Source organism: Canis lupus, chromosome X (genome assembly GCF_048164855.1).
Source record: "Canis lupus baileyi chromosome X, mCanLup2.hap1, whole genome shotgun sequence".
NCBI classification, from domain to species: Eukaryota; Metazoa; Chordata; class Mammalia; order Carnivora; family Canidae; genus Canis; species Canis lupus.
In genome coordinates, this window is record NC_132876.1 from 82,641,515 (window position 1) to 82,653,393 (window position 11,879).

General features: G+C 43.6%; 1 long non-coding RNA gene across 1 annotated transcript; it reads right to left on the minus strand.

Moving 5' to 3' along the window:
* Positions 1 to 4,528: 4,528 nt before the first annotated feature.
* Positions 4,529 to 8,965, minus strand: LOC140628690 (uncharacterized). The gene is made up of 3 exons (XR_012026696.1): positions 8,873 to 8,965; positions 7,131 to 7,197; positions 4,529 to 5,011 (listed from the first exon to the last, which is right to left on the minus strand). It is a non-coding gene; the product is annotated as an uncharacterized lncRNA (long non-coding RNA).
* Positions 8,966 to 11,879: the final 2,914 nt, after the last annotated feature.

Consider the following 11,879-nt stretch of genomic DNA (forward strand, 5'->3'; position numbering starts at 1 on the left):
CGTTCACTTTTAGAGTTTTGCTTTTTTCCCATACTTTCACGTTTACTTTTACTTTTTGACTATGTAGCTTCCCCCACTTTATTATGCATCACAAGAGGAAATGTTGGAAATGTAATGTTGTGAACACATGTGTTTGTTGTCGCCTTTAGATAAAGATCAATGTTGCGTTTTAAAACTAGTTTGCAGTATGGTTTCAAGATAAATCTGGTTCCAGGTCCTTAACGCATTTCTGGAATTAACAGCAAAAAGAAAACCCACATGGGAAAATATCTAATCGCAAAAGCACCAACTGCAGGGAGACTGGGCTCATCTGAGGAGCCCTGCTCTGTGATCCTGGGTCAGGGGAAGTCCACCAGGCAGGATTTCTACTTCATAAAGTGACTTCTATGAAATTTCCCTAAATCCCAAATCCGATGATGCGATTTTAGCGGTGGAAAGAATGAATGAATGGATGCGCTGCAAGAATGACTGCGAGGAGACGGGCACCTGCTGGGCTTGTGACGGAGTTTAGGATGAATGGGGAACTCACGAGGTCAGCCCCCAACACCGATGCACTAAGAGGCAGAGCATGGCTACGAGCCAGTGATTTCTGAATTTCGCTACAGGAGTACCATCTTCAGCCCTTTTGACAAGTTAACATAAGGATGTACGGAGACAGGATTCAAACTTGCCCGCCATCACGAAAGCCACGCCCCCCCCACGCCCGCCTCCACCGCGCCACAGCCCCTCTAGCCAAGCAACCACCGCGCCTGCCCAGCCAGTGGCCAATCGGAGCTCGGTGCGCGACCGGGGCGGGGCTCCTTCTGGTCTCAAGCTAAACTCGGGATTGGTGAGCGCTCGCATTGACCAATCAGATCCCAAGATTAGCCTGGGGGCCCGCCCCCTTCTCCTTGGATCCAATTGCTTGGCCCCGCATGCGCAAGACAAAGAACCAAGAAGGGCAGAGCCCCACAAGCTGCGACGGAAACCTGGGAAAAGCCGAGTTCTCAGTCCTGTAATGGGTGCGCTTACCTGGGACTCTGACGGGAACCGGGAGAATGAATGGGGGCTGCGGATGGTCACGGTGGTGCCACTCCTGCCTCCATCGGGAGTTTGTGCGCAATCCTCTTGCACGGGAGTGGTAGCAGCCCTTAGAGCCTTCCCAGCCCACACAGTGGTTTGTTCCAGAATAGACGCTCCCTACCTCAGTGGTACCTCCCAGAGCTGACTGTTCATCTCTACCTCCTGAAAGGGTATATGACTGGGTGACGGGCACTGAGGGGGACACTTAATGAGATGAGCACTGGGTGTTATGCTATATTTTGGCAAATTGAACTCCAATAAAAAAATTTTTTTAAATAAATAAACTATTCATCTGAAAAAAAAAAAAAAGCTATAGCCTGGGAGAACGGTTCTAGCTTGGACTATTCATCCCTACCTCTTGTAGTCCCCCTAGTGGTCTGATCAAGGAAGCTTCTATGCAAATACCCTGTGAACCATTTCTCTTCCTCCTCCTCCCCCCAGTCCCAAATGGACCCTTCCATCCCCGTCTCCCTACACACACGCACACTGCACTCGGACGTCCCCAAATGGACCGTCCCAGGCCTTGAAGGTCTTGCGGAAAGCAAAGGCCAAGGAATCCATACACCTGCCTCAAAGCTCCCACTCCTGAAGTGGGCTGAGGATGTTGGTAATTGGACTGCATTGTGGCAACACCTGTCGAGATAAAAACTGAAAACTCTCCACTGGAATGTCAGCTCCACCAAAGCAGGAACGTGTTATTTTTTTAGGTCTTTGATGGCTCCCAGCACCTAGAGCAGTGTCCATCACTTACTAGGCACTCTTTAGGTGTTTGTTGAATGAGTAACTCCTTTGACTCAGCAATTCTACTTGTAAGATCGTGTGCTAAAGAAACACGCAAATGCACAAGGTTGGTATGAACAAACTACTGGGAGGAAAAAAAAACTCTAAATGGCCATTTATAGCAAATTATTTGTGGAGTAAATAAAATTAATGACTGGGGTTCATGTTACACCAGACCTGGACATGATTTAGTATGCATACGACCCGTAGTCAAGCCTCCTTGGGGCCACCTTCACAGGACCCTGGGTGCATTTCTGATATTCAGCTGGCCTTTGCATGGCACGGAACTGGGTTCCATGCCAGTTTGAGAAGGGACCCTTGGAAGCCACAGGGAAATCTTGAAGCTGGGGACCACATTAACAGGAGTTCCATCCAGAATGGAGGAGGGGACAGGTTTCCTCCTAAAGGATGAGGACCTAGCCATAGGACCACACTTTAAGAAAGATGTAAAGAAATAAGTACAATAATTTTGGAGGGTAGTGCTATTATCAGCTTCGCTTTACATGTGAGGAGGCCATTATGTCTTCTTCCCATTTTGCTTCTTGAATTTCCATGGGCTGTATTTGTAATCCAATGCTTTGGGGTTTTTTCACTAGCAAGCATTTATTTTTATTTTTTTAATATTTTATTTATTTATTTATTCATGAGAGAGAGAGAGAGAGAGAGGCAGAGACACAGGCAGAGGGCGAAGCAGGCTCCATGCAGGGAGCCTGACGTGGGACTCTATCCCAGGTCTCCAGGATCAAGCGCTGGGCTGAAGGTGGCGCTAAACCGCTGGGCCACCGGGGCTGCCCCTAGCAAGCATTTATTGAGCATTTATTATATGTCAGGACTTGTTCTAAATTCCTTATAAATATTAACTCATGTGATACTCCTTACAACAACCTAATGAGATAGATAGTGTTTTCTCTGTTTTACAAATGAGGTCCCTGAGAAACAGAGAGGTTTAGCAACCTGCCAGAGGTCACACAGCTGGGAAATCATGGAGCCCAGGATTCAATCTACAGCCATCTGGATCCAGAGTTCCATTCTCATAACCACATATTGTGGTGCCTTTCCAGTTCTTTTTGTTGTGCTTGTACAGATGTGTCAGCCTCCTGCATTAGACTGTGTGACATCTGAGGGTTTGCATGATGCCTTTGGGACTGCCAGATTTCCAGCAGTCAGGATGCACCTGATATTGTGTGGGTATCCCTGAGCAGATTCTCAATTGGTGGCTAACCCCTTCCTGCTTCCATCTTGAAGCAGGCATCCAGAGTGCCCTCAGTGTGGGCACCATGGGGAGAGAGCCTCTGTGTACCTGACCCCAGGAAGATCCTTCTTGGCAGCTGGGAGAGGCTGAAGGGCCAGGACCCCATTCAGACTAATACAGTCCTCTCAAATTTTCTATAAGTTTCAAATCACTTTTGTTCTTTTTTGAATATGGAAAATACCATATTTTATCAAGTCTAAAATGCCCTTTTTCACATTTCAGGGTACCAAAAATCAGGGCTGCATCTTACAGTAACTGAGATGAGAAGGCATTGGGTCATAGTTTAATGAGCAGCACCTTTTCTTTCTTAAGTGTTACCTGAAATAATAGTGTGACAAACAATCTATAGCATCTGAGATTCGATGAGATATGATAAACAAACACACACACACACACCTTGAAGGGGCACTTGGCTGGCTCAGTTGGTACAGCATGTGACTCTCAATCTCAGGGTTGTGAGTTCAAGCCCCATGTTAGGCATGGAGCCTACTTAAAAAAAAATATGGGGCTCCTGGGTGGCTCATTCGGTTAAGCATCTGCCTTCAGCTCAGGTCATGATCCCAGGGTCCTGGGATGGGTCAAACCCCATGTCCAGCTTCCTGCTCAGTGGGGAATCTGCTTCTCCCTTTCCCTCTGCCCCTACCACCCCCCCCACCACCCTGTTCTCTTTCACTCTCAGATAAATAAGTAAAATCTTTTTAAAAATTATGAAAACTTTAAATGTATACTTTAAAAAATAACTTTGTTTTAGGTAATCCTAGACCTATTTGATTGGCAGTATCCTAAGCACTTCTTTTTTCCCCAGCTTTACTGAGATATATTTGGCATATAATATCATAGAAGTTTAAGGTGTCTCCAACATAACAATTTGATATATGTATATATTGCTAAATGATCACCATAATACATTTTGTTAACATCACGTAGTAACAATTTTTTTTCTTGTGATGAGATGAGAACTTTTAAGATCTCATCTCTTAACAACTTTCAAATACACAGTACAGTAGTGTTAACTAGTATGTACATTATGCTGTACATTAGATCCCCCCAGAACATATTTATCCTATAACTGGAAATCTGTACTTTTGACCCCTTCACCCATTCCCCAGCCCCTCACCTCTGGCAACCACCAGTTTGTTCTCTGTTTCTATGAATTTGCTGTTTTTTTTTTAAGAATCCACATATAAATGGGCACCTGGGTGCCTCTGGTTGAGCATCTGCCTTCAGCTCAGGTCATGATCCTGGGGTCCTGGGATCAAGTCCTGCATCAGGCTCCCCATGTGGAGCCTGCTTCTCCCTCTGCCTATGTCTCTGCCTCTCTCTGTGTCTCTCATGAATAAATAAATAAAATCTTAAAAAAAACAAGAATCCACATATAAGTGAGATCATATAGTATTGGTCTTTCTCTTTCAGACTTATTTCACTTACCATAAAGTCCTCAGGGGCCACCCACGTTGTTGCAATTGGCAGGGTTTCCCTCTTTTTATGGCTGATCCCAAGTACTTCTTAGGTGCCATCTCACTCAATCTTCACTAGGCCCCTTGAAAAAAAAACTCTGTCACCCCTGTTACCAGTGAGGACACTCAGTCCCAAACAAAGCAGGTAGTAGACTTGGGGTGTCCAGCTACCTTGGGGCACAGCTGGCCAGAGGCTAACATAAGAACAGCCACTGGGGCACTCCTCTGGTCATGCTGCCCCAGGGCCTCCCAGGGTCCCTTCTCCGTGCTCACAGACCCAGCCCTGCACAGTGTCATCCCACATTCTGATGGGACACTCACCACAGCTCCTTCTCTCAGAAAACCTTCAGTTTACCTCAGTCCTGGGGAATTGCTCTGGACTCCCAGTCTGGGGCTGGAGTTTCACCTGTATCCTGGAGAATATTCAGTTCCTCCCCAACAGGGACATTATGACAGACCCCTGTGTGGTGGCAGGAAAAAGCTTTAATTTATACATCAGACCTGGTGCACTTGCAGGAAGCAGGAAAAGCCTGCTCTGAGGCAGGGTTGGGGTGCTGGTTGACAGAGTGAAAATGGGAGAGACGTAGTGTACCCAACCAAGGCCCTGTGACTATGGCTGGGGGAGTGGGCTAAAGAGACTCATAGGGGAGAAGGGGACACCTGGTGGCTGACATGTGGTGATCTGGGAACAGATATGTTAAGGGGTCCAGAAGTCCTGGTCCAGAATCTCCACTATGCACACTGTACTGCTCATGCCCCACCCCAGATGTCCACAGGAAACCATCACACTCCCTGGCTGTCTCCTACTTACCCTCAACAACTGAGGCCACTTTAATGGGGGTGGGATGGACAAGGCTGTGGACATTTCTACACTAGCTGTGGAGCTTTGTGTGAGGCATCTCCCATGTGTGTTGAAGGGTCATAATCTCCTAAATAATGTGGATACATAAGCCCTGAGTTATATAGATTAAACCACGAATATAAGACATCACACATTCTGTGTGTGTGTCTGTGGGTATCTGTGTGTGTGTGTGTGTGTGTGTGTGCGTATGAGCAACACCCACATGAATGGGAAAGGGATGAAAAAGGAGGGAGAGAAGGAAGGGAAAGAAAGAGAGAGAGAGTCAGAGACACAAAAAGAGAAGTGGAGTCAAATCGCTTCTCTGTTGGTTCAGTCATCATAGTGGTTTGGCCACTAACAGAGCCTAAAACCCATCCTAACAGTTCTAGATTCATAAAGAATCCACTTTAAGGAAGCTTCCCCTGACTCTCCAGGAGTCATGGTCGTAACTTGATACAGTGATTTAAACACATGAATAATGGAGAAATCCTGGTTTATAACCCTGACTCTTCCACTACTTCCCATCTGCATGACATTGGGCAAATCATATAACCTATGTAGGCCTCAGAGTTTCACTTGTAAGATGAGGGTGGTGGCACCTATAATCCACGCAGAGTGGTGCATGGCAAGCCTAGGGTAAATGGTAACTATTATCATCAACACTGTCAGTATTGTTATTATTATTCCCAGTGGTCATTGACTGTTGTACTTTCCTCCTTTGTGAGATGGACCTTGCTGCTCTGAGATAGACCAAATATGTTCACCTCTGTGGACCAATGTGGGGACAATAGCAGTCATCACAAGGGTTTAGAGGAGGGAAAGGAGGTATGGTACACAGAATAATGACACCACCACCCCTCCCCCACCGCGCCAGAGATGCTCACATCCTAATCCCCAGAACCTGTGAATATGTCACCTTCCATGGCCAAAGGCACTTGCAGGTGTGATTAAATTAAGCAGCCAAATGGAGAAATTATTTGGGTGTCCCCAGTGCAATCCCAAGAACCTTGATAAGTGAAAGGAGGAAGCAAGAGATTCTGTCTCCATATGACCATAATCTGGGTCACAACAAAATTTTAACAAATTTAAAAGAACAAATAATGCACTGTATGTTCTCTGGCCATAATGGAGCTAAACTAGAAATCAGTGACAGAAAAATACATAGCATATTCCCCAAATGTTTGAAAAGTAAACACGCATATATATAACCTATGGGTGCATCAAAGAGTAAGTCACCAAGCAAATTAGAAAATATTTTTGGGGTGCCTGGGTGGCTCAGTCAGTTAAGTGTCTGCCTTCGGTTTAGGTCATGATCCCAGGGTCCCTCTCCCTCTGCCCCTTGCCCCATGCTCGCTCTCTCTCTCTCTCTATCTCTCAAATAAATAAATAACATCTTTTTTTAAACGGTAAGATTTTATCTATCTATCTATCTATCTATCTATCTATCTATGTATCTATCTTTGAGACAGAAAGCAGAGACCACAAGCAGGGAGGGGTAGGAAGGGCAAAGGGAAAGGGGAGCAGACTCCTTGCTTAGCAGGAAGCTCCATGAGGGGCTCGATCTTAGGACCCCAAGATCATGACCTGAGCCGAAGGCAGCCACTTAGCCAACTGAGCCACCCAGGCACCCCTCCCAAAATAAAATATTTTTAATTAAATGAAACTGATAACATAACAGAATTTGTGCTATGCGGTTAAAGCAGTGCTTAGAGGAAAACTTGGGGCATTGAATACTTACATTCAAAAAGGAAAGTTGTAGTAGAGGAAAAAGTTTTCTTTGACCCTCTTAGGGACCCTAGATGGATCTGGAAATTAATCGGACAAAGACAGATTAATAGGACAAAAGCATACAAATTTATTTAATATAGGTTTTACATGACATGGAAGACTTCATAAGGAAATGAAGACCCAAGAAACAGACCTGAGTTTTTTGTGCTAGGTTTGAAGAGTAGACAGCCGTGGAGGAATATGGTAGGTCAAGGAATATGGGTAAGTGTAGGAAACTGGGGGAAATTTAACAAGGCCTGTTCTTTCAGATTCTTCTCAGGATCCCTTTGTCTTCAAAGATAAGGATTCTGGGCAACCCCGGTGGCGCAGTGGTTTAGCGCTGCCTGCAGCCCAGGGCATGATCCTGGAGACCCTGGATTGAGTCCCACGTCAGGCTCCTGCATGGAGCCTGCTTCTCCCTCTGCCTGTGTCTCTGCCTCTCTCTCTATGTATCTCTCTGAATAAATAAATAAAATCTTAAAAAAAAGGATAAGGATTCTCCTTTCCTCTAGGTATAGGGAGGGCACCTCTCACATGAGAGTCTTATGACCTGTTTCAAGGGGGGAAAGGTCAGAGTGACCTTCCTGCTTCTGCTGTTTTCTCAAACACCTTCACCTTAAAATATTCAGCGTGCCAAGGTGCCATATTTTGGAGTAGCATGTCCTGAGCCCCATCAAGGCCTCCTATTAATGATCTAAGCTTCTACGTTATGAAATCAGAGAAAGGCAGACTAACCTAAAGCAAGCTGAGGGAAGGAAATAGTAAAAACAAGAAATTAAATCAAGAAAAATAAAAAAAACAGGGCATCCCTGGGTGGCTCAGCGGTTTGGCGCCTGCCTTTGGCCCAGGGCATGATCCTGGAGTCCTGGGATCAAGTCCCACATCAGGCTCCCTGCATGGAGCCTGCTTCTCCTCTGTCTGTCTGTCTCTCTCTCTCTCTAATAAATAAATAAAATCTTAAGAAAAAGAAAAAACAGAATAACAATAGAAAAAAATCAGTGAAACCAAAAGCTAGTTCCTTGGAAAGATCAATAAAGTTGACAAAACTCTAGCCAGACTGACCAAAGATACAAACAAGCAAAACACAAAGAGAAGACAAATTGCCAATATCACAAATGAAAGAGACATAGAGGGGGAAATAGGGGAGTTAGTGTTTGATGGGTATAGGGTTTTGGTTTTACAAACTAAAGAGAGTTCTGGAAATGGACAGTGTAAATGTACTGTACTGTACAATATAAATGTACTCAATGCCCCAGAACTGTATGCCTAAAAATCACTAAAGTGGTAAAATTTATGCTATATATGTATTATGCCACAATTTTAAAATAAATAAGCTAATTTAAGAAACTAAGCAGTGGGGCACCTGGATGGCTCAATGGGTTAGGCATCTGCCTTCAGCTCATGATCCCAGAGTCCTGGGATCGAGCCCCACATTGAGCCCCACATCAGGCTCCCTGCTCAGAGGGGAGTCTGCTTCTCTCTCTGCCTCTGTCCCTCCCCCTCCCCCTGCTCCTGCTCTCTCTCTCACTCACACTCAAATAAATAAATAATATCTGAAAAATTAAAAAAATTAAAACTAACTGGTGGCCTGTTTCAGTGAAGGAGGGGGCCCTTTACACACAACTGCTGCAAATATTCATCCTGCCTGTCCTGGAATTGCAGGTGCCCATGACCCTAACAGGCCTGAGCCAAGCAACCTGGAGGGGAAGATACCTCTTTTTGGAATTCATCACAGGCTTCTCAGTCTCTTGATGCTCAGCAGACACATCTAGTAGTCTCTGGTCCTCCTGAGGTCTTTGTCCCTGTGACACAGAGCAATTTGTGCAATTACTTACCTTGCCTGAGACTATGATCCCAGCAGCCTAGGTAAATATCTCTTCTACAAGGTGCCCAGGTGGAGGGAGTTGACCAATCTTCATTATGACTTCTGACCCAGGCACACAGCTCCTGGTAAAAGGCTGTGATCCAAAACCTGAGCAATTAAAAAAAAAGATTTCCCACCTTTAATGGATAGACTGCTGTCTAAACAGACCAGATATCAGGGATTAATCTTACTCTAAGAAAAAAATCTCCCCACCTGTCTCCTTGCCCACACTTTCCGTTTTCCCTTTGAGTGCCTCCTTCCCCCAAATTTCTGAATCAAAACAGTCATCAGGAGACTCGGGGAAACAGATTAGATATCATCCAGTTTTTCCTGTCTTTCAGCTTGCCCCATGTTTAGCTTAGCTCACCTCGAAGAAAATGCTCCTGTACTACCACCTAAGAATTCCTGATCCCCATGAGCCATCTTTTTTCCTTTTCAAAAACATTTAGGTTATTGTCAAGGCTTGGGAATGCCAGGGCTTGTAAGGCTATGGGCAACATACAATGCCAGTGTTCTGCAAACCCTTCCACTGGGAAAGGAAAGGTGAGTTTCCAGTATTTTGTAGGAAGTTCCTATAATATTGGTATCAGAACTCAACAAGAGGAACTGAATCAGATAAACTTATGTTTATATTTTAAACATTCACTAATTTTAAAAAAGTAGAAAAGTAGATTCTTTTTGCTTTTTTACCTTTTAAACATCGTTATTGAAGTGAAGAAAAGTAGATTTTTAAGTATCTCTTGGAAATCCAGTAGCTAATTAAGAGCATTCAATATGGAAGACAAAAAAAAAAAAAAAGAGTTGAGCAAATCTTCCATAAAGTTTGCACAGATAAAAGATCTGAAACAATAAAAAGTAAAGTCTTAGGGGCACCTGGCTGGCTCAGTCAGTAGAGCATGTGGCTCTTGATCTTGAGGTTGTAAGTCCAAGGCCTGTGTTGGGTAGAGAGATCTCCTAAAAAATAAAATCTTTACAAAAAATTAAAAAATAAAGTCTTAGTAAAGATAATTTAGGATTAGCTTAAGAAAATTTCCAGGGGACACCTGGGTGGCTCAGCGGTTGAGCACCTGCCTTCGGCTCAGGGCGTGATCCTGGGGTCCCAGGATCAAGTCCCACATCGGGCTCCCTACATGGAGCCTGCTTCTCTCTCTGCCTGTATCTCTGCCTCTGTGTGTGTGTGTGTCTCTCATGAATAAATAAATAAAATCTTTAAAAATTTTTTAAAAGATTAAGAAAATTTCCAGATACTGAGAACAGAGTAAAAAGCAGAGAAAATTATTTAAAAAAATAAAAAAAAAATTATTTAAAAAAATAATGCAACAATGATCCTTTAAAAATGAAGGGCATGGGTATCCAACACAAATGAATAAAAACATAGACAAAAGCATATTACTGTAAAACTTCAGAAAAGAAAGAAACCCTAAACAAAAATGATGTAGGAAACAAAGGCAGAAGAAAAAATATTAAACTTCCTTACTACCTACAGCCCTTTGACAAGTTCTTAAAACAGTGACATTCCTCTAGGGATTCAACTGCCTCAATGTTAATTCTTTGCTAGGAGCAAAAGGCAATCTTAGCCAGACCCTCCAGGATGCTATAAGTCTACTTAAACATATAAAAATTCCTTTAGAAATTTCCTTTATCTTTAAACACCCCAAGATACATGTTGGCAATCATCCCAAGCATATGGTCCACCCATATACATCTGAAGGGTCTCATGACTCAGGTTTTATTAGAGGGTAATAAATGACCTTTTCCCAACAATAGCTAGCCCCCTCAACATCCTGGAAACCTTGCTTCTGAAATTCCTTAGAGATTTACACTATCCCTAACCCCCTTCCAACTTGAAAGTTTATAATGAGCCACTCCTCATGACCCCAGCACAGCTCTCTCTGCCCACGAGTCCTGTCCCCGTGCTTTAATAAAATCACCTTTTTGCACCAAAGATGTCTCAAGAATTCTTTCTTGGCCATTGGCTTCAATCCTGTCTTTTCCTACATCAAAAAAGATCACAAACAACCCAATAAAACATGTACAGAAAATTTGAACAGTCAAGAATATGCATGGATGCAAATTAACACATGAAAATATACTCAACATGTTGAGCAAATCAAAATTCCGAAAAGATCCCACTACACACCTTTTAGAATGGCTAAAATTACAAAGATTGACCACCCCAAGTGTTCATAAGGATGTGGAACAAGTAGAACCCTCAAGCACTGCCAGTGGGAATGCAAAATTGCCCAGTCACTTTGAAAACTATTTGGGCAGTTTGGCGCTAATGCTGTAAAATAAAATGAAATAAACTCCAGATGAATTAAAGAAAAAAAACTTATAGGACAAGAAGAGCCAGGAAAAGTATTGGTGGTGAGTGAGTTAAGACAGAAGACAATACTAAAAGCAAAGAGATGAGAAGTACACAGGGGTTCAAAGAGACTGGGGTTGAAAACTGTACCTTGAATAAGACACTTATCTTTAATCACTTCATCTATAGAATGAGGATAATTGAGCAGTAAAATTTTTATAAATGAAAGAGGGCTAAGGAGCGCCTGGGTGGTTCAGTCGGTTAAGTATCTGACTCTTGGTTTCAGCTCAGGTCATGATTTCAGGGTTGTGGGATTGAGCCCCACATCAGGCTCTGTGCTCAGCGTGGAGTCTGCTGGACATTATCTCCCTCTCCCTTCCCTCTGCTCTTCCCCCTGCTTGCTTGCTCACTCTTTCTCTAAAATAAATAAAATCTTTTTTAAAAATGAAAGAGGAAAAAATAAAATTAAAACGAAAGAGGGATAATAAAAGATTGAAATGTGTTTATAGTAAAGCAGCACCTAGGGCATACACATGATCCCCTGGAAGAAG